The sequence below is a fragment of the Anser anser genome (assembly GCF_964211835.1).
Source record: "Anser anser genome assembly, chromosome: Z".
Taxonomy (NCBI): Eukaryota; Metazoa; Chordata; class Aves; order Anseriformes; family Anatidae; genus Anser; species Anser anser.
In genome coordinates, this window is record NC_139723.1 from 53,912,888 (window position 1) to 53,939,886 (window position 26,999).

Genomic DNA, 26,999 nt, shown 5'->3' on the forward strand with positions numbered 1-26,999 from the left:
GTGATGGTGCTCTGCAGATTTACATCACTTTATGGTCATTCCTGATTCCATCAACATCTGTGTGTGATCCCACCCAGGCCTCGCTGTGGATGGGATAACTCTGTTTATGTATATCTTGTGCTTTATAACCGAACTATTCCTAACATGTATTTTCCTAGTGTATTTTAACATGTCTACCATCTTATTTACTTTTTGTTCCAATAGGTGTGGCTGTTACTGAGCTAAAGAACTATCGGTCTCCCTGATGAACAGTTTTTAACAGCAACTTGGTTGAACCCAAAGATAGAAATGCTCCACCTAAAGCCCAGGATTGGTTAAATCAACTTAATTAAGTAAACCAAACTATATGGTACTCATACCAGTAACTGTGGTTTTGGTCAGCAGCATTGACTGGGAAGACCTGCAGCAACACTACACCTTCCTTCCAGTTGTAATAACTATTTTAGCAACCAGCCAGGGAATTTGTTACTGGATGGATTTAATTGCACATTCCTTAAGGTTAACCACAGACAGCATGTTTATCTAAGTGCACTATCTACAAGGTCTGTAATCTGGAAGCAAATGGAGCATTTATAGTACTCTAGGGAAATGACAAGAAGGCCAGGGGAAGCCACTGTGATTTTAGTATCCAGGCACAATGTGGATTTCCATTTCTTTGCTGATTATAACACTTCAGTGCAGACAAGAACAATAGTACCTGCACTTCAGCTGATACCCCCCTGCAACAGCTGTGGACAAGATAAATAAAAGCAGCCCTTTGTATGGTGCTTGCTGTCATGACATTTAAAAAGGTAAGTCACGTGCAGCTTTTGTCATGTAAATGATAGCCCATCAACATGTTTTGCTAGACTGAATGGACAGTCACTGAAACTCTTGGAGGAGTTCAGTTCAGGCTCTTGCAGAGCCATCTGGAAATTACCATCCCTACTGCCTTGTGTGTATATAGCTTCCTTCTGGGATATGCTCTGGATTTATGGTTTGTGGTTCATTGTACGTTCCCCATCCACTCCAGGATGCAATCCAGATGTAGTGCTTACTAAAGTAGATGTGCAAACTTTGGAGTTAAGATACCTATTTGTTTGTCCTTTCTGGCATATCACTAAGATTGTTTTAGAAATTTTAAAACTCTCTGCAAACCATGTTAGGGCGATGTTAGGCAAATGCCTTGTCCTGAACTCCTGTGTCTTTCTTATCCTTGCAATTTACTGATGATTACTCTACCTGATGATAAACTTTGACTAAATGACAGCTTAAGAATACTGCCTGTAATTCAAGGAAAATTTCAATGTCATCATTACAGGTTCTAGGTTCTGCCTTTGTCTCGTTCTTTATGTTTGTCACACCTTTTTGTTATGTTGTGACCCAGCTTTCTTTTTACTGTATTAATCTTGAACAGTTTATAAATTTCAATATTGGTGGAGCTGCTTGTAGAGAAAAGTACTATCCAGTGTGTCAAGTAGGAGAAGAATCTGGCCTGAAAATTCTTCTGTGCTTTCACTTTGGTATAATGAACCTTATAAATCCTACGCAGCTGACTGAACTATTCAGAATAAATGATACCAAGGTCAGTTTTCAGCAAGATGGCTTCCAGAAGTGATGTGTTTAGAAATGCTAATTCTATTTCCATGCTTAATTACACAAAATATTTCAGAAGTGAGATGTTTAAATAAAAATGGGTGAAACTTTTTTCCTTGGAAAAGTGTGTCAGTGGCTTAGATGCTTACCCAAAATAGAAAAAAGATGTCTTAGTGTTCTGTATAATAAACTGCTTTCTTCTATGGGATATAGATGGCACATGTACTGAGACACGGCATGTCATAATTCTTTTCCTGTAATTTTATTCTTGTGGTTTAGTCATGGGAAGTAAACTGCTCTGCAATTCCTACCTTGTTCTTCTATTCTTGTGCTATGAAAAACCTACATGTGTAAGTAATCTGTTTCACCAAGACTCATGCATTTTAGATTTTTTATGTATGTGTGTTGATGTCTCACTTTAATTTCAAAATTTGAGAATGAAGGTCTGGGACTTCAGCTGCTTAAAACAAAATAATCCATGAGTTAACCTGATGTGCCTAGTTTAGAAACTTGTCCAATTTTACTGCTTACACTGTTATTGGGACAGGAGTGGCGGATGAGTTCCATACATATGTTCTTGAAATTCCTGTCTTTAGCAGCTGTTTACTTGACTGTCTTCCTCATGGACAAAGCAGGACTGAGAGGTGCTTTTTCATTGATCTTCATCCCTGCTACTTTGACTGTCCAACCCAAGATTTAAAAGGTTTTTGTGAGAAGAAAATGCAACTGATGGAATTTTCTGCTGCTTAAGAACAGAACAAGGTTGTGTGTATATAGAGCCTTTGACCTCAACTGAAGTACAGGTAAGAATGGTTGTGTCAGCTAAGGCATTGTTCTACGGTTGGCAAGATTTGCCTTATGCTACTGCAAACATCCTTTTTGAACTTAGACAAGTAGCTTAAGCTGTGCAGGTGTAATGTTCCCATTTGTAAACTGGAAGCAGTATACTTCAGCAAATCATTAACCTGTATTAGATTGTGAGATATATTATACAGCGACATGTTCAGATCTGTGGTGGTGAGGACCATATGGATTTCTAAGCTGGTTAACCAGGACTTAACTTAAAGTCCACTCATGTAGCTTACAAAGCTACTTTTTACATATTTTTTTTTTAAACTTTATATTTTAAATGTATGGGGAGGTTGGGATTGCGGAGTACCAGAAAAGATGAGAATTAGCAGAATAAAACAATAGGTATAAGCACCTTATGAAAAAATGTAGTTTCTCTGTGTAGAAGTAAGAAAACTCTTTATGAAGATATCAGCTACAAGGTTAGCCTTAATGTACTCTTCATATATGTTGGGACCATAACTCAAATTTTCCAGGCTGTTTCTCTACTTGAAGCCTTTGTAATGAATCCTAGAGTTCAACCAAATTAATTTTACCTGAGTACAGCACAGTAAAAAAGAAGCAACACACATTATCTTTGTTTACATATCCATTTTTGCAGTGTTCTTTTCTAAAAGGTCTATTGCGAGTGCAAAACAAGGGGAAAAAATCAGAATGGGAATTGTTTTCATAGATTAGGATTTCTTCAGAGTTCCACTGGAAAAAAAAATGGATTTGAATTAATTATGACCCATTATAAGTTGTGCTTTGTGCATGTGCAGTAAATTCATAACAAAAGCACTGCGCACATAACATCTTGTTGATAATAAAGACCATTCAGTGCATCTGGTCAACTTTGTATCATATCCAGGCAAAAAAATATCCAGATAGTGCATTTTGACTGTACTTAGTAATTTAAATCTGAAATACCTTTGCTGGAATCAGGGAGAACAAGAATTTTGGGGATGAGTGGACTGATAAGGAAAAAGAAACAGATTTTATCAATGATTCCATAAAGGGTGAAGTCAATAATTAGTTTATTGGAACAAATGAAGTCATGTAGTGTGTTTAGCATTATTTTTCATGTTATATAGTTTTACTGTATGTGCTTGAATCTCTGGAATGGTCTTTAGCTGAAAACTTCAATGATAAAGAAATCCAGAAGCAGGAAAAAGAAAAATAATAAGTGCTGTCTAAAGGAATTGTCAGTCCATACTTATGCCTTAATCTGCTGCAATAGATCATCCTTTAACTTCCTTTTGCTTATCATCCAAAGGGAACTCAATATAAATTTTATACAGAAGAGTGCCAACTTTTTGCCACATGATCAAGATCAGAAAGAACTATCTTGACAGTAGTAATGACAGAAAGCTCTCAGGAAAAGAATGTCACTTATTCAGTAGTGTCTTACGTAGCCTGCAAGAGCGTTCTGTCAAGAACATTAAATAGGCATTTGGAAACCAGAACCTGACCTCCCAGAACTCAGAATGGTATGAGCATGATATACTCAGTCATATCAGTGATTTTAGTGGAAGTGCTCTTGACCTGCTATGGAGTAAAACAAAAGGAACCAATTCCATGACTTCTTGCCTTCCTCATTTCTCCCCATGGGTACACTGCTCCAGCAGACTTGCGGTCCCCATCCTGGGTTCTGTGTTAACTCCTTGTGCAAGTCTCAGCTGGTAGAGGGCTCTGAAATCCCACTAGGACACACACACACACACACACACAATAAAAAATAAAAAATAAAAAATAAAAAATAAAAAATAAAAAGAGAGAGATGTGCTGCTAGAGCAGAGCAGGAGCCATGGTTCTGGAAGGAAACCCTCTCTAAAAACCCCAGCAGCAGGCCTGAGATAACATACTGGGTGTCAGTTGCACAGAGAACAAAGCAGCATGTGCATGTGTTAAAGAAGGGCAGTGTATAAGGGCTAACTAGCTACAACGAGTGAAAGGTTAGGCGGTCCTTGAACAGGAAGCTTTGTGACATGTTAAAAGTAGTAGACAAAAGGACTAGGGTAGAATGATCAGTCTGACATGTAATTGCTGGTGAGGAAACTGTATTATGGTATAGTTACGGGTAACTTTGTATTTACTGAGACCAGGCTTTATACTTCTGAGTGATGCAACCGGAATGCCCAGAAAATTGGGGGCTGCTGGATTCACCGTCTTGTCTACCAGAAATAATGGTGCTGCTTATTTGTGGCACTTGAAATAAGATAGTGTCATTATTATTTAACACAGACACTTAGTACTTCTCAAATCTTCTAGGACCTAGAGACAGAAAAGCTTAGTAAATGAAAGCGGCTACCAACTGCAGTGAACTGGCAATATATGCTGTATATCTGCAGGCTCCATGGGGAAGAATATACCTGCTGGTTTTATGGTGTGTGTACAAAGTAATTTCATCATGTGCTGCAAAGCAAACCACTGAAATGAACCATCTTTTGCCAAAGACATTGCATCTGCACTGTAAGAAGCACCCTCTGAGGACACTCACCATGCGCTCAGGAGCAGCCCTTATGCTCACGCGCTTGCCACCTATCTTTGCCTAAGCTTTGTTGTCAAAGATAAACAGTATCTCTATCTAAGTAATGTCAATTCTTTGGATCTGTGTTTAAACAGCTTTATAAAAAGTTACCTCTTGGCCTTCTATGTATGTATGTATACGTGTGTGTGTGTGTGTGTGTGTATATATATATATATATGTATATATATATGAAGTTAAGGGAATTTTGCCAGAACCTTAATGAGAGCATATTTAGTGAGTAATAACAGAAACCACAGAAAATATATGTGCAGGAGACCTATTGTTAACGTACCCTTGGGCTAAGATGTCTTAAGTTTTATAGAGAACTCATCGTTAGTATAGGTGAGGATATAAGACTTATGAAAGAGCTGATCCTAGCAGAAGTGAGTGCATCTGAACTATGTCCAAAGAGTGTGATCTGGTGTACATTCATGTTGAGAGTGCATTTCCTACGTGTGTAATGTAGAGCTGAGACTTGCTCAGCATTTTCTGTCTTCAAATGTGCAGATGTACCTGTAGATGTCCCTTCAAACTAGAGCCAGGTGCAATGTACCATGGACTTAAGACAGCACTTATGTGGACTGTAAAAGGCTTGTCTGTCCCTATTATATCTGTGTATATTAACCTTGCAGAATAATGAACACTGACATTTTTTCTTATATGGGCTTTTTAAGTTGCTCACTATAAAGTGAAATCTTTGTATGTAAATATAAAGTACCTGTTCCATTTAATTCAATGCAATTAACAGTTCGTCTGCTTTGTGGCACTAAGGATATGACACAGACTGGTTGAAGCCAGAGAATCAAAGATAAGGTTGCAACATTGTCCTTAACTTGTCCTACTGTGCCTTTATTGTCTTCCAAGAAGTTTTTATTTGAGAGTTGAAGCTCTAGCTTGACTTTGGATGTCCTAGATTTTCCAGTGCAAGCTGGTCCCTGAAACTTTTTTTTTTACCTTTTTTTCTTTTTTTTTAAATAATATTGGATCCCTCCCTCCTCCCTCCCCTTCTTTGTATTTAAGGTTATTTTTGACCAAACTGTCTTGTTAACCCTGGGGAAAACACTAGAGCTGAAAACCATTCAAGTAATAGTAGCTCAACAACTGGCTCCCCTGTGGATAGCTCTGCAGAATCTGTCTGGAAAAGCTCATACTCAAAGCAAAGTAACAGACTAGTCCCTTTTCTTTGAATTCTTTTGGAATTTTCTTTTTAGGGACAATTTAAGCAAAATGAATTGCAAACAACTGAAATACCAGAGTCAAAACAAGGGTTTCTGGCACAGTAATTAAAATAGAACTTATTTATATAAATTGGGTCTCCTCCTGCAAAAAGAGGATGAACTAATGCAGGGCCTCTTACCCCAAAGCACCTTTAAATCTTCATGGAATTATATTTTTAAATATGATGAAAAATAATGCCACTTTGTTTATTATAGAATGCTTGCCAAACTTGAGCCCTGAAGAACCTGCCAAATGTTAACTTTAAATTTAGTAAGCTGAGACGCTTTCCAAATGTTGTCATACACTCAGAGGGGAGCATGGGCTGTGAATTGTCCTGCATGGGAGATATTAGCAATCTGCTACTACAGTTTTTCAGAAGAACAATTCTTAGGAATATACGATGAAACTGGAGTATTATGTCACTAACCTTTGGGATGAAAATCTGTTTCCACTTGACTTGTAAAATGTTTTAAAAGAATAATATGATCACTGGTATCTTGTCCTTGTTTTTCCTCTTCCGTTCTTACCCATGCATGAGAAGAATATATATATAGCACAGGAATAATTCAAGAAGGTATATCAAATGAATCAGAAGTGTATAAACTTGTCTGTGGAACATCTCCTTCCATTTTAATAACATATAATATCACAAAGTGCAGGTGAGATTATTTTTTTTTGCCTCTCCTGTCTTTCTCTGCTGTGATTTACTAGTGTCCATGCTTACATCTAATTAATGAAAATTCCTGCTGGTGTGGGTTATTTTAGCAGAGCACATTGAGTTTTATTTTTTTTTAATCTTTTTTTTTTTTTTTTTAAGCTCTGCTTCTGATGACTGGACAGAAGTATAACAGCACAAAGCAAGCAAAGAGAGTTGATGGTAAGCTTTGTAATGAAGATAGAGACCATAGCAGAAGCTTTCTTCTTAAATTTGAAAAAAACCCCTCCAATTGCATTATAGAAACATAGAATCATTAAGGTTGGAAAAGACCATCAAGATCGTCTGGTACAACTCTCACGCTACCACCAATGTCACCCACTAAACCACCTCCCTAAGCACCACGTCCAACCTTTCCTTAAACGCCCCCAGGGACAGTGACTCCACCAACTCCCTGGACAACCCGTTCCAATGCCTGACTACCCTTTCTGAGAAGAAATTTCTCCTTATTTCCAACCTAAACCTCCCCTGGTGCAACTTGAGGCCATTTCTATTGCTGGTTACCTGCGAGAAAAGGCCAACCCCCAGCTCCCCACAGCTTCCTTTTAGGTAGTTGTAGAGAGCAATAAGGTCTCCCCCGAGCCGCTTGTTCTCCAGACTAAACAACCCCAGTTCCCTCAGCCGCTCCTCGTAGGACTTGTGTTCCGGGCCCTTCACCAGCTTCGTAGCCCTTCTCTGGACACGTTCCAGGGCCTCAGTGTCCTTCTTGTAGGGGGGGGGGCCCAAAACTGAACATGGTACTCGAGGCGCAGCCTCACCAGAGCAGAGTACAGGGGGACGATCACCTCCCTGGTCCCGCTGGCTACACTGTTCCTGATACAAACCAGGATGCCGTTGGCCTTCTTGGCCACCTGGGCACACTGCCGGCTCATGTTCAGGCGAGCATCAATCACCACCCCCAGATCCTTTTCCTCTGCACAGCTTTCCAGCCACTCTGCCCCAAGCCTGTAGCGCTGCATGGGGTTGGTGTGGCCAAAGTGCAGGACCCAGCACTTAGCCATGTTGAACCTCATCCCATTGGCCTCTGCCCATTGACCCAACCTGTCCAGGTCTCTCTGCAGGGCCTTCCTACCCTCTGGCACATCGGAGGCTAGATAGGAAAAGGTCATGCCTACAACAATCGGAGGGAAGATCTTTTCAAATGAAATGCTTCATGTTGTGCCTGGTCTGCAGAGGAGGCTAGATTTGAGGCATTTTTTCAAAAGCTGCATCAGTTTGGGCCTTTGGTCAGCTCCAGATGGTGTTTTGAAGATTCTGTTATGGGAGTTGCTCATATATTTGAAAGAGGAGGAAACTTTAATGCTCTTCTGTATTAGCCTCTACCATTCTCTTAGCCTCCCTTCTGCAGTCTGATCCTTTGATCAGTATGACTGAAGCAATGTTTTCACCTCCCTCTTCCAGTGAAGACAGCAAAGCTGCTTTCCCTGGTCAGTATGGTGAAGACTTTCCCTTTGAGAACCCAGGTTTGGAAAATATATACAGTTCACAGCAGAGAAAACTATTTTCCTTTCCAGAATGCCTAAGGATATTGCTATGAATACAGAGTCAAGTGCTGTTCCTAATAAAATTTTCATGATACAGAAGAACTTATGACTTGCACATTTTGGAACTTACATGTTTGTGCTCGAATTATTGCAGTTGCTATCTAAATGAGGGGTTATGTTTGTGCGTATCTCTTTTTATTTTTAATGAAGACTAGTGGAACATGCACTTTGGGAATTTGAGGCAAGTGACGGGTTTCATGTCTTGGCATGATTTGTTTAATCCAAAGACATTTTGCTGGAGTAAAGTAAAGACAACGTGTGAGTGAAAATAAAGGGCTCTTCTTTTCTTCTCCTATTAATGGACAAGATGATACAAGGATGATAGGATGCAGCTGTTGGAAGCAAAATAAAGCATTCTGCCTAAATTCTTCTACTTTACTGCATTTGTGTTGCAAAGGTGCTCTAACTAGAGAGGCAAATATAGTAAACACCTCATACTTTTTGTCATGCATCTAATTTGTGAAAAAGCAGACTACTCCCAGCTGCTGTGCAAATGCAACAGGAATTAGACTCTGAGACCAACCCCTTTTGGCAGACTGTTGTTTGTAGGATAGTTGGAAAAATAGATTACTTTGAATGCTGGACCAGTGCTAGTGACATTAACTTGCCATGGTTAGGTGCAGTGAAAAACAAAAGAGCATAACGTATTACAGGAAGCATGAGGAAACATACACTTCTTCCTGAATGGTTGAGCAACTCAGTACTTTGATGTGACAGCAGTGTCCCCATCCACATCTTCAGGGCCCAGTCAGGCCACAAGCTTTGTCAGCAAAGTCATGTCTGTGGCCCTATATAGTACCCTCAGTAATAAACAATAGCATGAGAAGGTGGAGTATGGGAGAAGCGCTGACAGATTTACTGATTTGGTATTTTGTTTTGAATAAAACATTCCTTTATCTTAGATCATTCTTGTGTCTTTCCAGAAGCACACATATTACATGTGGTCCACTCAGAAAGAAATTAACATCAGCTTAAAAAAAATAATAAAAACTTAGAAAATAAAATTTCCCCACTCCCCAGAGAAGCAGAAATAAATTATTATTCTCAGTAAAACCTCTCTGTGCATATCCCACCTTTTATTTTTCACACATTAGTGGTTGGACAGGGAAGAAATGCTTATTTTTGTAGATACCTCAGTAGACAGACATTGTGTGATTTTGATGTTAAGGAATTATAAAATGGTTGTTAGAGCTATGCATTACTTTGCAGCCATACCAGCCTCTCCTTTAAATTCCTGAAATAAGGCACATAAAGAAGCATAATTTGGCTCTCTAAGATGTTTTTTACTCTTCCATTGCTAGAAAGATTTGAAGACAATCAACCATTCAGTGATACCAACAGTACTGGGACATTTAACTTTGCAAAACTTACATCGTGCATATGTAACCATTTGTCAAATAACTGCTGAATGGGATGTTGGTGAGAAATTACTAAGAATAAAAATATCTTTAGATAGTTACCTTGACCTAATACTTTAGATGTACATTTCAACACTGGGTATTTGTATTGTACTGAGAGGGGATCTTATTAATGTTTACAAATATCCTAAGTGTGGGAGAAAGAGGTATTTGGCCAACCTCTTTTCAGTGGTTTGTGTGGACAGGACAAGGGGCTGTGGCCGCAGAATTGATCACAGGAAGTTCTTCACCAATGTGCAAAATAATTTCTTCACAGTAAGGTTGACGGAGCACTGGAACAGGCTGCCCAGGGAGGTTGTGGAGTCTTCTTCTCTGGAGATATTGAAGGCCCATCTGGACGTCTACCTGGGCAATCTGTTCTAGGGAACCTGCTTTGGCAGGGGGTTTGGACCCGATGATCTCTTGAGGTCCCTTCCAACCCCTACAATTCTGTGATTCTGTGATTCTGTGATTCTGTAACCCTGGAGAAAATGATGGCACAGTATCTTTTACTGAATTCTCTTGAAGGGGTGATATTCTTTGAAAGTGGGAGATTTAGTATGCCCTATCAAGTATTTTTGGTGATAAAAGGAGGTACAACAGAGAAAACTAACGACTTTATATTTCATGGGGAAAAAAAAATAAAATTCTGGGCAAAAAGCTCATACTCTTGACTTATCTTTATCTCTGGAAATAAACTGATCTGAGAATATGACAGTCTGTTTATGCTGATATGCCGTTTATACTGTTAGACTGTTTGCATAAGCTATTGTAGAATTTTGTTTAAGAAAAAAATTTCCTTTTGCCATGACACAGTACAGCATCCTATTCCCAGCTTTCCACTGCTCTCTCCTGATATGGAAAAAAAAATGTTCAGACTAAATGCCACTTACTACAATGGTCTTCAGTTTTAGAGTCCTTTGAGAGCAGGTCCAAACTCTAGCATTTCTGTTGATTTCATTGATGCATATATACATCAGGGCTACTGTATGCTGTACATTATATTGTCTATTATCCATATCCACTCCCTTATGGATGTTTTCAGTCTGGATGTTGAATGGATTGCTAACTTTGTACCATCTTGCCAGCCTATCATTGTCTTTTTCTACTTTTGATCTGCTTGGAAAATCCACCCTGTCTTTCATGGATCAGTTCAAAAATAGAACTTACAAGCTCTGCAGTCTATTTCCTTTCCATTGGTGAGACTGGCAAGCAAAAGTAATGCTAGCATGGGAGGATAAAATATTTAATGCATCTTTCAAGAGGAACTGTAGCTCCTACCTATTTATACTGTCTGTTACAAGACTTGAGATTCTTTTTAGAGATTTTGAACCCTACTTTTTGATGTATTTCTTGGCAAACATCAGGTATGCTACAGAGGTTTCTCAGCCTTTAACTCATGTTTACTGTATTGTCTCAATGGTGTTGGCAGGGTCAACTGAGCTTAAGAGCTGTTCTAATAACACCAGATCAACTGTTGTGGGTTGAAGCAGCATGTGTCTCTACAGGCAAAACAACTACTCATGTAATCATACTTACAGGACACATTGTAGTAATAGCAATGATGATGATGGTGGCAACTGTAATAGTAACATGAACTGCAGTATTGTACGGCAGCTCTAACTAAGATCACAGAATCATAGAATCATCGAATATCCCGAGTTCGAAGGGACCCATAAGGATCATCGAGTCCAACTCTTGACACCACACAGGTCTACCCAGAAATTCAGACCATGTGACTAAGTGCACAGTCCAAACGCTTCTTAAACTCCAGCAGGCTAGGTGCCATGACTAGGTCCCTGGGGAGCCTGTTCCAGTGCGCGACACCCCTCTCAGTGAAGAACGCTTTCCTGATATGCAGCTTGAACCTTCCTTGTTGCAGCTTGACACCATTCCCTCGGGTCCTATCACTGGTCAATAAAGAGAATAGATCAGTGCCTGCCCTTCCACTCCCCCTCGTGAGGAAGCCATGATGAGGTCTCCCCTCAGCCTCTTCTTTTCCTAGCTGAACAGGCCAAGTGACCTCAGCCACTCCTCATGTCTTCCCCTCTAGGCCCTTCACCAGCTTCGTAGCCCTCTTCTGGATGCTCTCCAATACTTTCACATCCTTTTTGTACTGTGGTGCCCAGAACTGCACACAGTACTCGAGGTGAGGCCGCACCAGTGCAGAGTAGAGCGGGACAGTCACTTCCCTCGACCAACTAGTAATGCCGTTCAGGATACAGTTGGCCCTCCTGGCTGGCAGGGCACACTGCTGGCTCGTATTTAACTTGCCGTCAACCACAACCCCCAGATCCCTGTCTGCAGGGCTGTTCTCCAGTGTCTCGTCGCCCAGTCTGTACGTACGGCCAGGGTTGCCACTTCCCAGGTGCAGGACCTGGCACTTGCTCTTGTTCAACTTCATACAGTTGGTGATTGCCCAGCTCTCCAGTCTGTCCAGATGATCATGACCCTGATTTTTTAGCTATCCAAATCAACAGTGGAATGCTTTTCCTGATGACTTTAGAGTCTAAATATGAAAGACAGAATAAGGGTGGGAGATTAAGTCTGTTATCCACCTCTGGTACAAATGGAAAACTGAGATGCAAAGAGTTCAAGAAAAACATCCAAGACCACACAGGAATTGTGTAGCATTGGACCAAGAACTGCATCTGAGTCACTCTGGGCCCAGGCAATTCAAGTCTGTACTGTATCCCACTGCAAAAAGTAACTGAGAAATGTAATGCATGTACATGTTAGCAGAGGATTGTTGAGCAAGAGATAGTAAGGAATTACCCTGGACTGTTAGGTATTAGCTAGAGAGTTTCATCTCTATAAATGGTCTAGCTCATCCCTGTAGACTTAAAAGTACAAAGTAAAATAAAAAGAAAGCTTAAGCACTGAGTTCTTTTTAAGTTATTCTGGTCATTTGACGTAAGAAAAAAAAAATCTTCCATTCCCTTAGAAAGCTGAATAACTGCTATTTGTACTCCGCGTATTGGAGAAAGATTTTGCTTTTGGAAAAATGCTTAACTCGGTATTTGTGCATGTATAGTTGCATTAATGTGTGCATTAATTTGTATTTAATATCCTGACTTTTTCCCTTATGTGTATTTTTTTCTCAGAATTTGCTTAGAAATTTGCATATATAGTGCTGTATTTTATTGTTTAATTCTGCATATTTTTTTAATTTTACCAATGTCTTTAAATTCTTATCTAGCTTCATGTACCTGTGTTTTTGCTGAATAAGCACTTAAGGACAAAATGCAGCACTGTGTCTATGATTGATAGCAAACAGCTTCCAGGCAATGCAATCATTTCATTGACCTCCAATGACTTCAGGTGCAGAATTATAGCTCTTGGCTGAGTACAGTGTCAATGCTTATTTAGGTGCAGTGACTTATTTAGGAGTAGAGGTTAAATGACTGGTGATTTTCATATATCTAGACATAAATCATATTTCTTCCTAGCATGTTGTAGAAAGAAGAAGCAGAAAAGTTTAATGTACTACTATTTTTTGCATGCCACTTAAGTTCTCTCATTTCTGACCTGGGTTATTGTAAACATTTCTCCAAATTCAGGGAATTACCTCCAAGTTCTCTGTACAGCAGTTTCTTTCTGGTCTGATTCAGCCCAGGAAAGAACAGATAACCTGATGGGAGTCTGGAGCAACTTGTTGCACAGAGTATTACCCATTGGCTGCTTTAGAGGGACTAGATGGGACCCTGACCCATGGCTGAACTTGGTCTTAAGTGAATCCTCTCTTGATTAAATCCCCAACTAGTTAGGAAATATTACGTCCAGGTTCCCACTTAAATCTACAGTCAAAAGACTGAAGAGAAACAAAGAGTGAAGGATATTATCACTTATCAAGGGAGAGCGAAAAAGCAGGGGAACAAAACATTTGTAAAATTTGACATCCCACTTTTGAAGGAATTTCAAAAGGCAGATATGCTTGGTGAGAGCTTTTTCAATTCTATTTAATGCCAGTACATTGTAAGATTCTATCCTTCCTAGGATGAACAAACTTATCTGTTTGGCATACTGTTTTCCAGAGCTAGTTTTCCAGTTTAAATAAAAATTGTGAAGATCTGTCTTCCAGGGAGAAGTTAATGCTCTGCATAATCACTTATCCTCAGTCCAAGCACATGACCTGTTTCAATTAATCAAGAACTTCTAGAGAAATCTAATGATGTACATTTGGCTGGAGGTCAGCCTAGGTGAACACAGTGATCCCTTCTGACATAGACAAAGAGTCTATGGACTCTGCTGGATAAAGATGTGGCTGTTAAAAAGGTCTGTCTGCAGCTCCACATTAGTCTTATCTAGATGTCTAATTTAATGTAAATGAAAACAAGTGAATGCTGGATGGCAGAAAAATATAACATTTTCCCCTCTTCTGGATGGAGTACTGTCAGTGTAACAGAAACCATCATTTCCTTTATCTCATAACAGGAAAGTAGGACTTGAATCTCTGCTCTTTCATGTCATGAATAATAAAGGAGTAGAAAGGTAGAACCAGGTCTCTTCTTCATGACAGCTGTATATACACTACAGCTATATACTATATATAATATATATATTCTATACGTGATAGCTGTATATACTATACTATACTATATTACTATAGCCAGTAAAATAAAAATATAAATTGATATTTTTGCAGCAGAGACAGATACTGAAAGTATGAGACCACTTTTTAGACAGGCAATGGCATTTGCAATGGTCAGTAAACACACTGACATTTCTACAGTAACATACCATACAGCACATGTTACAAACAGTAATAGCATGAGCTCAGCCTGGCCACTATGGTAAAGGATAACAAAAAAATGTTTTTAAAAATATATTAACAGTAAGAGCAGCACCAAGGAGAATCTCTATCCTTTACTGGATGCAGGGAGGGAACATGACTACTGAGTAATGTCAGGAAAAGGCTGAGGTTCTCAATTCCTTCTTTAGATCTGTCTTTACTAGTCAGACTACTTATCCTTAGGGTAGGAGTCTGGGATGGGGAGCAAAAGAAACCCCCACAGTTCAGGTGGAAACTGTTAGAGACCTCCTGCTCCACCTGGACTGTCACAAGTCCATGGGGCCAGATGGGATCCACCTGAGGGTGCTGAGGGAGTTGGCAGATGTGATTGCCAAGCCACTTTCCATCATCTGTCAGCAGTCATGGTCATCCAGAGAGGTTCTAGATGACCAGAGACTTGCTAATGTGACACCCATCTATAAGAAGGGTAATAAAGAGGACCCAAGGAACTATAGGCCTGTCAGTCTGACCTCGGTGCCAGGAAAGGTGATGGAACAGGTCATCTTGAATGCAATCAAGCAGCATATGTGGGACAACCAGGGGATCAGGCTCAGTCCGTATGGGTTCATGAAAGGGAAATCCTACCAGACCAACCTCATCTCCTTCTATAACTGGGTTATCTGCCTGGTGAATGAGGGAAAGGCTGCTGACATAGTCTACCTAGATATCAGCAAGGCCTTTGAAATGGTCTCCCACAATATTCTCCTGGAGAAGCTGGCACCCCATGGCTTGGACAGGCACTCTCTTTCCTGGGTTAAAAACTGGCTAGATGGCCGGACCCAGAGAGTGGTGGTGAATGGAGTGAAATCCAGCTGGCGACCGTCACCAGTGGTGTTCCCCAGGGGTCGGTGCTGGGGCCCATTTTCTTTAAAATATTTATTGATGACTTGGATGAGGGAATTGAGTGCACCCTCAGGAAGTTTAGAGATGACACCAAACTGGGGGGAAGTGTCGACCTTCTGGAGGGTAGGAAGGCCATGCAGAGAGACCTGGACAGGTTGGGTCAATGGGCAGAGGCCAATGGGATGAGGTTCAACATGGCTAAGTGCTGGGTCCTGCACTTTGGCCACACCAACCCCATGCAGCGCTACAGGCTTGGGGCAGAGTGGCTGGAAAGCTGTGCAGAGGAAAAGGATCTGGGGGTGGTGATTGATGCTCGCCTGAACATGAGCCGGCAGTGTGCCCAGGTGGCCAGGAAGGCCAACGGCATCCTGGCTTGTATCAGGAACAGTGTAGCCAGCAGGACCAGGTAGGTGATCGTCCCCCTGTACTCTGCTCTGGTGAGGCTGCGCCTCGAGTACCATGTTCAGTTTTGGGCCCCCCCCCCTACAAGAAGGACACTGAGGCCCTGGAACGTGTCCAGAGAAGGGCTACGAAGCTGGTGAAGGGCCCGGAACACAAGTCCCATGAGGAGTGGCTGAGGGAACTGGGGTTGTTTAGTCTGGAGAACAAGCGGCTTGGGGGAGACCTTATTGCTCTCTACAACTACCTGAAAGGAAGCTGTGGGGAGCTGGGGGTTGGCCTTTTCTCGCAGTTAACCAGCAATAGAAATGGCCTCAAGTTGCACCAGGGGAGGTTTAGGTTGGAAATAAGGAGAAATTTCTTCTCAGAAAGGGTAGTCAGGCATTGGAACAGGTTGTCCAGGGAGTTGGTGGAGTCACTGTCCCTGGGGGTGTTTAAGGAAAGGTTGGACGTGGTGCTTAGGGACATGGCTTAGCGGTTGATATTGGTGGTAAGGGGATGGTTGGACCAGATGATCTTGGAAATCTTTTCCTTTCTTAATGATTCCATGATCATGTATGTTAAAGAGAATGTAGGGACTTTTTTTTTTTTTCCCAAATTCTTTTAGCAAGACTGAATCTCTAGCATTAGAAATTCATCTCTCTGATCTGCAGAAATAAAAGTGGTTGTGCTCACAGGAGTACAGACACCTCTCCTGTGAAGTACATGCTATTCAGAGCACCTTATGAGAATAGTGACATGTTGGTAACAGTATACAACTCATCTCCAGAGATGAAACCATATCTTTCTATTCCTTTGATAATTAAAATGTCAGTACATTTGCTTTGCTTAAATGTAAACAAACCTCTGATTTACCTGCAGGAAGATGACTCCTGAAGACAACTGAAATGTTGGATAAAATTTGAGCTGGCAGAAGAAGGAAGATTTAAGGAATAGATTGCTTGAGAAATAATTCTACGTCATATGCTATAGATTTGTTTTAGATTGTTAATTTATACCTTTACTTCATTTTTTGAAATTCCTAGAAATCAATCAACTTGTAAACATTTTAGGTGTGCCATGTGGAAGAAAAGCGTCCTCCTCAAGTTACTGTATTTTTTATTACAGGGCAGTATCTGTTTTCTGCTGCACTAACAGCTTTTATACTTTTAAATTTTGAATTATCTGTCCTGTGTAACTATCCGTTAGGAAATTAGAATTCCAATCTATACTGCACTGTGCTGATACTTAAACATGAATCATTGTCCAGAAGTCTAAATAAACAAATGGCTACGTTTACGGTCTAAAATCAAAAGAAAACAAATACAGTCTAGAAAAGAATTGCTCTTACATTACTGATGGGAAATGGAGGCAATGCAAGATTGAGTGATTTGACATAGCCAAGGTCATGCAGAGAACCTGCAGCAGCTATTGGCATTGAATTGCAACCTCCTGGCTGTCAAACTTGACTGCAGAACCATCATTCTTTTAATTATACCTTCTCTTCTTAACTCTTTCATGTAAGTAGATGTCAGAAGATGTCAGAATGCCTCCTTTATCAAGCACTTTTTTTTAAGAAAATGTGTCAGATCTAGGATATTTCCTGTACTTTCCCCTTTAATGAAACCTCCCCTACATACCTCCCATACAGCTGTTCTAGAAGACAGTTATGCACCAAATGGCCCCCTCATTTCTTCTCTCTACCTTTTTCCTAGACACCTTGCTGCACAGCAGTGCCAACATTCAGATTTTGTGCATTTCTGGGCAGATGTTAGGACTGTAAAGGATACCTCTGTGTAACGGTGGATTTTTTGTTTTGTCTTTACAGAGCATGGAGACCACATCACCTCAATATCTCACAGCACTTAACTGGTACACAGGGTGATCTTGCTTTTTTCGCCCCTTGCCAACGCAAAAGCAAGAAACATAAGTACACAGCACTGTACAACATACAGTTTCATTAGCTAAACTTTTTTGACCTTTTGTTTGCAGTAAAATGGTGTCCTTCACTGCAGCTGAGAAAGACGGAAAATTTCATTTGCCTAGTCTCTCTGGTGGAGTTTATGTTGTGCTATGTGACCTATTTATACTCTTGTGTTATTTAGTTTATACTATAATTGCTCAAATAAATCCAACAAGCAAGAGAGAAGAAAATAACCTCTTTTTCAAGGTGCACTCCCTTTCTTGTATTGTGCATGTAATTGTCATGTATGCTGCATGATCAATGTACAACCCATGTGAAAGCACAGAGGACAGAATAGATAGAGGCATCCCCCTTCCTTTGCTAGGATTCAGGTTCCCAGGGAGTGTTGGTATCAGTCTGGACAGTCTGATGTAATTCTACCAATGCAGCTGAAGCTATCTAGGCTCAAGGATTTATTAGTTGTGAATGTTCGTTTTTGTTTTTACTGGGCTAGTGCCAGTAAATAAGTCACCAAAACCACTAGCTGAGTGTCATTTGATAGGAAAAGGCTGGGATCACAAGTAAGCCTTCTGCCTTTTAACAAAAAAAAAAAAAAAAAAAGTGCTGAGGTAAGCAGTGTCAAACCCAGCTGCATCAACATGATGGTGGGAAGACAAATGAGAGCTTTCACTGCTGGATACATGGGATAGAGAGCCCACAGTTCCGAAAAACCTCTTCATATCCCAGAAACAGCTGTCATAACTGAAACTGCAAGGGACTGCTTTTTAAACTACCAGCTTTGATAAGGAGAACTCACTCACCAGTCTTTTCCCTAGCAGATAAACACACTTCCAGCAGCTCAGCTCATCTGCAAGGTGACTGGAGATTTAAATATCTTCAAAGGTTTCCAAACCCCTCTTCTTATAACATTACCCAAATAATTATGCTGAGACCCCATCTGGCATTTCTGAAGTATTTATCACTATAGCCTCTGGCTGCTCTGCCATGTGAGCTCAACAATTACCATGTAATGTAAAACTTCTTAGATTTTTCCTACAGGACATTGAACTTTACGAAGTTAGATCTAACATTTACCCTGTTACTGGCAACAGTAGACACTAAAAGAGACACAATAGAAGGGACGCAGGGTCATTTTAGAATAGGTACTGGGGAGATGACAGATTTGAGATGCTCTGTCGGCCTCTTTCGATGTGGGCTCTGGAACAGGAAGTAACATGAAATCAAAGGAGATGAAATGTGTGTGCTCGTGCTCTGCCCTACTGCAGAGGTGCAAGGCACAAGCGATGTGCAGAGGTCCATGCTCTGTGTGCCTGTGTGCACATGCATGCAACAGTTGGGTATGGAAAAGAAGGAGAGTAGGGAGCCATGAGAGGGGACAGGGAAGGAGGTGCCTGATGTGAGCAGTGCAATGTGATTGAGACAGGCAAGTCTTTCTCTCCCCGGGGCCAGCTCCTTGTGGTTGTTCCTTCGGCGATGGCTGGGGAATTATGAGGAATGTTTGGAGATGATAACCTACTCTTTTGGGCTCATGGATGGAGCAGAAGTGGGGTGGATGGCTTTTCTCTTTCTGCTTCTTTATATATATATGTGTGTGTATGTGTATGTATATATATACACTTTACACATATATATATATACACATATATATATACTCAGAGGATTGGATGGGTTGGTTGCTGTGGTGATGACATAGAGGAGGTCTCCTGCACACCTGCACTACAAAAAAGGATTGATGCTAACATGGACAGCAAGGCAACCTAGAGACATCTTTTCCCTTCCCTTCCCTTCCCTTCCCTTCCCTTCCCTTCCCTTCCCTTCCCTTCCCTTCCCTTCCCTTCCCTTCCCTTCCCTTCCCTTCCCTTCCCTTCCCTTCCCTTCCCTTCCCTTCCCTTCCCTTCCCTTCCCTTCCCTTCCCTTCCCTTCCCTTCCCTTCCCTTCCCTTCCCTTCCCTTCCCTTCCCTTCCCTTCCCTTCCCTTCCCTTCCCTTCCCTTCCCTTCCCTTCCCTTCCCTAACCTTCCCTAACCTTCCCTAACCTTCCCTTCCCCCTAACCTTCCCTAACCTTCCCTTACACCTTCCCTAACCTTCCCCAACCTTTCCTAACCTTTCCTGTGCACAAGATGAGGAAAAAATTATAAAAAAAGAAGTGAAGGTAAAACAGAGAGCAGGGAAGAAGAGAAAAGCCAATCTGTGCTAAATCAGCTTAGCCGGGCAGTGATGCTCATTTGTTACAAAACAGGATGTACATAAGCAAGACAAACAAAGACTGTCCACTGAAACACCCCGAACAAGCTGTCCTTAGGAGAGAGAAAAGAACAATCATTATTTTGGTTTCACCTACTGGTCATGCATACTATAAAGTCTCTGTGAGAAAGCAGAACAAAGTAACTATGGAATTGCAGAACTCAGACACAGGACATGGAGAGGTGGATGGGGTATGTAAAGCTGGAAACTAAAGTTACTTGTATATCTGACTGGAGATGTTGTGCCTGTGCATGCACATGCAAACATAAGATTTCATTTTTGAAAGGCACTCTGTCTTTAGAAACGGAGCTCCAGAGTGGTGTGAAAATTGGCATTATATGCCTACTCCTTTGCTAAAGGAAGGAGGTTGAGGCAGTAATAGGGAGAAAAAAAAAAAACGAAAAAAAAAAAAGAAAACTTTATAACAGACACATCTTAGAGACAAACATGTTGCTCTGGGTTGTCTTGGCATTTCTCCAGCTTCTCCTAAGGAAGTAGTCAGCGCCATGCAGACTCACTGTCCTTGCTTCACCTCTCCTGGACACCCCTCTGTCTCCTTAAAGGCTGATGTCCTGTCTTTCTTCTCTTCCTCTTGTCTTCTTTCTCCCACCTATCACTTTCCTATCCCTTCCAGTAATTTTTCATGACCGTTCTTTTTCTCAGAATCTAAAACAACTATTTGCATGCCTGCAGCACTGTCCAATGTAAATACAAACAACAGATTAAATAAAGTAAAAATGTGTGTATAGGAACATGTAGTAAATGCACAGATGAGACACTGTTTCTCTATATGCCAAAGTGAACAGGGACTTGTTTCTCTGCTTTGCTCATGTCTCCAGTCACTGTAAGGACAAAGGCTCCCACCAACCAGGATGTTTGATAACAGAAGAAAAAATTTACAATTGCAAAGTGATAAAGTGAACAAGCACCTGGGACCTTCACTATAAGAAGTGGGAGAGCAGGGAGAACTGAGTTATGAAGGGCGCAGAGACTTTAACTAGTCTCTGGTTCTTAGGTGCAGCAGGTGTTGGGAGCATTTCCTGTCCTGCCAGGGAAAAGAGCACTTTGCTGCTTCATCACTGCAGTGATGAAAACTGAGCACTTTTTTTCTCCCTGCACAGAATATTCTGTAGCTACAGAAGGGTGCAAAAGAGCATTTTCTGCAGGTAACAGAGATAGTAACCTTAGAATTAAAGTTCAGTTAACCCACGTGTCATGAAGTTCAGTTGTTCTCATGACATGTTTCATCTCTATAAAGAGTTGTATAGTTTATTTATGAGATGAAGGTCAAAAAGCCGAGTTTCTCCTGCTCAGATATCAATAATTTTGATGGAAGTTAATCCACATTTATGGAATGCAATGGCTTGTTCAAGTCCATATATCAGATTTCCCTTTCCTTGTCTTTTTTTATTATTATTATTTTAAAGCTGAGTCTAGCTTTTCTGGATATACAGCATTATGTTGGCTGTGGCCACATCTATAGATAAAGCTCTTTGCAGATAATTTTAAAACACCATAAATATAAAATGCAACCTATTGCTCATCAATTTATTCAGGTTCTGAGCTTAGAGTTCATGTTAATACCAACCCAGGGAGTGCAACTGTAAAAGAGATTGCATATGTACTTTCCCAGCTAGTGTCAGCACTTGATGTTTCACTCCTTCAATCAGAAATCTAGACAGAATCAGGGGGCCTCCCACAGGGACATATTTTTACTAGTGGTTGGCTGTGTTTTTTAACACCCTTTACTGTGTTGTGTTGAAGTGACACTCCATGCTGAACTCTATTCTACACAGACAATCCAAACACAGCAAAGAGGGAGTGAGTACTTGGTCCTAGATGTGATGCCAAATGTGAACTGACTGTTCAAAAGAGCAGACTTGGCCAATTCAGAGCTGGCTGAAGCCAGTAGGAGTCTTTCCACGTGTGCCAGTGGTTACTGATCAATATGCAAGCGTTAATTACATGTAACAAAGGAAAGAAATTCAATTCAGATCTCAAAGTGAGGGAAATACAGAAATCTTAGAAAACATGCCCACCTCCATTCTTACACAGACTTGTTGCTACCATGTTTACTTCCTCAATATACATGTTTCTGAGACTCACAGACAGAGGAACACTTCCAAAATACTCAGAGAACATTGGTCCTCCTCTCTTTGGAGGAAGTCTGAGACTATCAATATCTGGTGCATCTCCTGAGCACACAGAACTCTGTAGCATGATCCAGGCAGTCCTGGGAACAGGAACTGAAAGATGTCAGGGCTTTCAGAGGTAAAGCCCGTTGATGAGATACAAGAAAGGAAAGGAAATCCAAGATCCTTAGACACTGGCAGCATTTTCTGGTGTAAACAAAGCAGATACTATTTCTAGGATTTTATCAGAAGGGATCAAAATAGAAGATTCTGAGCCACATTCTGGTCTGATGCTTTATAAGCCAAGTGCTATTCTTTTCATGTTAAGGGAGTCACCCCAAACATACAGTAGAGTAACTAGGTGGAAATTAGTCCATGGCTATTCATCAGTAACACCTTTGTCTCCTTTCAAAATAAAGTATTGTATATTTGGGTGTTGTCCAGAATTCCAGCATTATTTTAGCTGCAAACTGCAGTAAAGATTAAGGCAACCCATTTTACTGATAGTGAAATCTGTCTTTGTTTCTATTTCTACCTCCTTGTGAACTTATGTATTTCTCTATGTTGTAGAATTCAAGCCTTCTTATAGGGCAGTATACATTTCATAGAATCATAGAATCATAGAATATCCTGAGTTGGAAGGGACCCATAAGGATCACCAAGTCCAACTCCTGGCACCGCACAGGTCTGCCCAAAAGTTTAGACCGTGTGACTAAGTGCACAGTCCAATCTCTTCTTCAATTCAGACAGGCTCGGTGCAGTGACTACTTCACTGGGGAGCCTGTTCCAGTGTACGACCACCCTCTTGGTGAAGAACCTCTTCCTGATGTCCAGCCTAAACTTCCCCTGCCTCAGCTTCACACCGTTCCCGTGGGTCCTGTCACTGGTGATAACAGAGAATAGGTCACCTGCCTCTTCACTCCCTCTCGCGAGGAAGTTGTAGACTGCGATGAGGTCCCCCCTCAGCCTCCTCTTCTCCAGGCTGAACAGGCCAAGTGACCTCAGCCACTCCTCTTATGTCTTCCCCTCTAGGCCCTTCACCCTCTTCATCGCCCTCCTCTGGACACTCTCCAATAGTTTCACATCCTTTTTGTACTGTGGTGCCCAGAACTGCACACAGTACTCGAGGTGAGGCCGCACCAGCGCAGAGTAGAGCAGGACAATCACTTCCCTCGACTGACTAGCAATGTCGTGCTTGACGCACCCCAGGATACGGTTGGCCCTGCTGGCTGCCAGGGCACACTGCTGGCTCATATTCAACTTGCTGTCAACCACAACCCCCAGACCCCTCTCTGCAGGGCTGCTCTCCAGTATCTCATCGCCCAGTCTGTACATACAGCCAGGGTTGCCCCGTCCCAGGTGCAGGACCCGGCACTTGCTTTTGTTAAACTTCATGTGGTTGGTGATCGCCCAGCTCTCCAGTCTGTCCAGATCTCTCTGCAAGGCCTTTCCACCCTCATCCAAGTCCACAACTCCTCCAAGTTCAGTGTTGTCGGCAGATTTGCTCAGAACACCTTCTAGTCCTACATCCAAATCATTTATAAAAACATTGAAGAGGACTGGCCCTAAAATGGAGCCTTGAGGGACCCCACTAGTGACCATCCGCCAGCCAGATGTGGCCCCATTTACTACAACCCTTTGAGCCCTGCCTGTCAGCCAATTGCTCACCCATCATATGATGGTTTTGTTTAGCTGTATGCTGGACATTTTGTCCAGTAGGATCCTATGGGAAACCGTGTCAAAAGCCTTGCTGAAGTCCAAAAAGATCACATCAGCTGGTTTCCCTTGATTGACTAGATGGGTGATCTTATCATAAAAGGAAATCAAATTTGTTAGGCAGGACCTACCCCTCATGAACCCATGTTTTCTGGGACCAATGACTGCACTGTCCCCCAGGTGCGCTTCAATAACTTCAAGGATCATCCTCTCCATAATTTTACCAGGCACTGACGTGAGACTGACAGGCCTGTAATTGCTAGGGTCTTCTTTCTTACCCTTCTTGAAAATTGGCACATTTGCCAGCTTCCAGTCCAATGGGACCTCACCAGATTCCCAAGATCGTTGAAAAATAATTGAGAGAGGTCCCGCGATGATGTCTGCCAGCTCTTTAAGCACGCTGGGATTGATCCCATCCGGACTCATGGACTTGTATGGATCCAGGTGGAGCAGCAAATCCTGCACACGTTCAGGGTCGGTTTGGAGTTTGTCATTCCCACCATCATGGTCCTCCAGCTCAGGGTACCCTGGGTCCCGAAGCCCGTCATCAGTGTTGAAGACAGAGGCAGAGAAGGCACTAAACGTCTCTGCTTTGCCTGTGTCATTGTCTGTGAGGAGACCCTCCCCATCTAGTAGCAGACCTATGTTTTCTTTGGTTCTCCTTTTTCCGTTCACATGTCTAAAAAAACCTTTTTTATTGTCTCCAACAGACATGGCCAGCTTCAACTCTAGCTGGGCTTTGGCCACACGAATTTTCTCCCTACAAACACGAACAGCATCCCTATATTCTTTCATCGTCGCCTGACCCTCCTTCCAGCAACTGTACACTTTCTTTTTTCGCCTTAGCTCCAGTAGAAGATCCCTGGTCAGCCAGGCCGGCCTTCTGCCCTGCTTGCCTGACTTCCGATATTTTGGAATCGCCTGATGTTGAGCTTTTAGGAGGCAGTGCTTAAAGATTGACCAGCACTGATGGACACCAATGCCTTCAAAAGCAGTTTCCCAGGGGACCTTGCTGACTAGTTCCCTGAGCAGCCTGAAGTCTGCTCTCCCCATATCCAGGGCTGAAGTTTTGGTGACAGTTTTCCTTCTGTCACCATAAATTTTAAACTCAACCACTTCATGGTCACTATGACCAAGATGGCTGCTACTTGCCACGTCTCCCACAAGACCCTCTTTGTTCTCCAGCAACAGATCTAGGAGGGCGCCTTTCCCAGTAGGCTCCCTTAGCACCTGCACCAGGAAGTTATCATCTAGGTGCTTTATGAACCTCCTGGACTTGCTCGTGTCAGCCGTGTGGTGATCCCAGTTGACGTCTGGCAAGTTAAAATCCCCCATTAGGATGAGGGGAGTCGATCTCGAGGCATCTCTTAGTTCTGCAAAGAATAATTCATCAGCGTTGTCGTCCTGGCCAGGTGGTCTGTAATAGACTCCCACAATGACATCCCCTTTATTTGTTCGTCCCTTAATCCTTACCCAGAGGCTCTCAACTTTGTCATCGCCAACTTGAAGTTCCACACAGTCCAGCCCATGCTTCACATACATCGCCACCCCACCACCTCACCTACCCTGCCTGTCCCTCCTGAAGAGCCTGTAACCATCTATTGCAGCACACCAGCCACAGGACTCATTCCACCAGGTTTCGCTTATGCCAATGATGTCGTAGCTGTGGGACTGGGCCAAGACTTTTAGCTCATCCATTTTATTCCTCGTACTGCGTGCGTTTGTGTAGAAGCACTTCAAATACGCCTCCCTACACACAGCACTTCGTGGAGCCGACCGAAGGGCCTCACTAGCACACCGTCCCTCTGATTCTAGCACACCATCCCTTAGCTCGTCACCGGCATGCCTGGTTCTATCCCCTTCCCCCATCGACTCTAGTTTAAAGCCCTATCTATCAGCCCAGCCAACTCCTGAGCAAAAATCCTCACCCCTCTCTAAGAGAGGCGCATCCCATCTGGTGCCAGCAGGCCCAGGGTCGCGTAGACCTTCCTGTGATCGAAAAACCCAAAATTCTGCTGGTTGCACCAGTCCCGAAGCCACGTGTTAATGTGACGAGTCTGCTTGTCTGCTTCGATCCCTCCTATCGGAAGGACAGAGGCAAACACAACCTGTGTCCCTGATCCTTTAAGTAGTTGCCCCAAAGCCCTAAAGTCCCTTTTGATCACTCTTGGACTTCTCGTTGCTACCTCGTCATTGCCAGCCTGAAAGACCAGTAGTGGGTAGTAGTCGGTGGGCTGTACCAAGTGCTTGACTTTCCTAGCAATGTTTCTCACCCGAGCCCCAGGGAGGCAACAGACTTCCCTGTGGGTTGGGTCCAGTCAGCATATCGGGCCCTCTGTCCCTTTCAAAAGGGAGTCCCCCATGACAATAACCCTTCTTTCTTTTTTGACAGATGATGTAGCAATGTGGGGGGTAGGGGACCTTGCCTTAGGCATCCTCACCAACCAGGACGGGCTTTTGCCAGCTTCATTGTTCTGGTTGTCATGTTCTAGAGCTTCGTACCTGTTATATAAGGGTAGATGGGAAGGTGAGGTGGGCAGGGACAGGGCTCGCCTATCCCCCCGAACAGGAACCTGCCTCCATTCCCCCCCTTGGCTTAGATCCCCTCCTGCTGCCTGGAGGGATGAGGGAACTTTTTGTCTGCTGTGTAGCAGGAGACATTTGTGCTATGGCAAGCTCGTGAGTCTGCCTCAGAGAGGGCAGAGCACACCTCCACCAGTCAATTTCCTTCTCTGACTCCCTGACGCTCCTGAGCCCGCTCACCTCCTCCCGAAGCTCCGCTACCTGGCTGAGCAGCTCTTCAACCTGGGCACACCTCCCACAGGCATACCCCTCGCTGCTGCTGCCGGGTACCGACACAAGACTCGGGCACACCCTGCAGCCCAAGACCTGGATGGCTGCATGTTTCCCCGAGCCCTCCATCTGAGTAGCCACATCGGTGACTGCGGCTGGAGAGGCCGCAAGAGATGCGGAGGCCGTGGTTTTCTACCTGGTTGATACCACGACCAGGTTCCTCGCAGGAAGATTACAGGTACCGAAGGGAAAGTCCGCTGCAAAAGAGCGGCGAGGGGCCCTCCCTGCTCCCGCTGCCTGCGCAAACTGCCACGTCACGCCCTTCTGACGCACCACGCCCTGGTCGCCGCCCTCCTGGTCGCTCGGCTCCC

The 26,999-nt window shown here is 42.6% G+C and overlaps 1 long non-coding RNA gene across 1 annotated transcript in view; it reads left to right on the plus strand.

Moving 5' to 3' along the window:
- LOC310889622 overlaps nt 1-17,976 on the plus strand; it is a 19,567-nt gene extending 1,591 nt beyond the window's left edge. The window contains exons 1-3 of the long non-coding RNA XR_014576650.1: nt 1-6,810; nt 6,969-7,028; nt 16,703-17,976. The exon at nt 1-6,810 is cut by the window's left edge and continues 1,591 nt beyond it. This is a non-coding gene — a long non-coding RNA (uncharacterized lncRNA). The remainder of the gene's footprint in view (nt 6,811-6,968; nt 7,029-16,702) is intronic.
- Nucleotides 17,977-26,999: the final 9,023 nt, after the last annotated feature.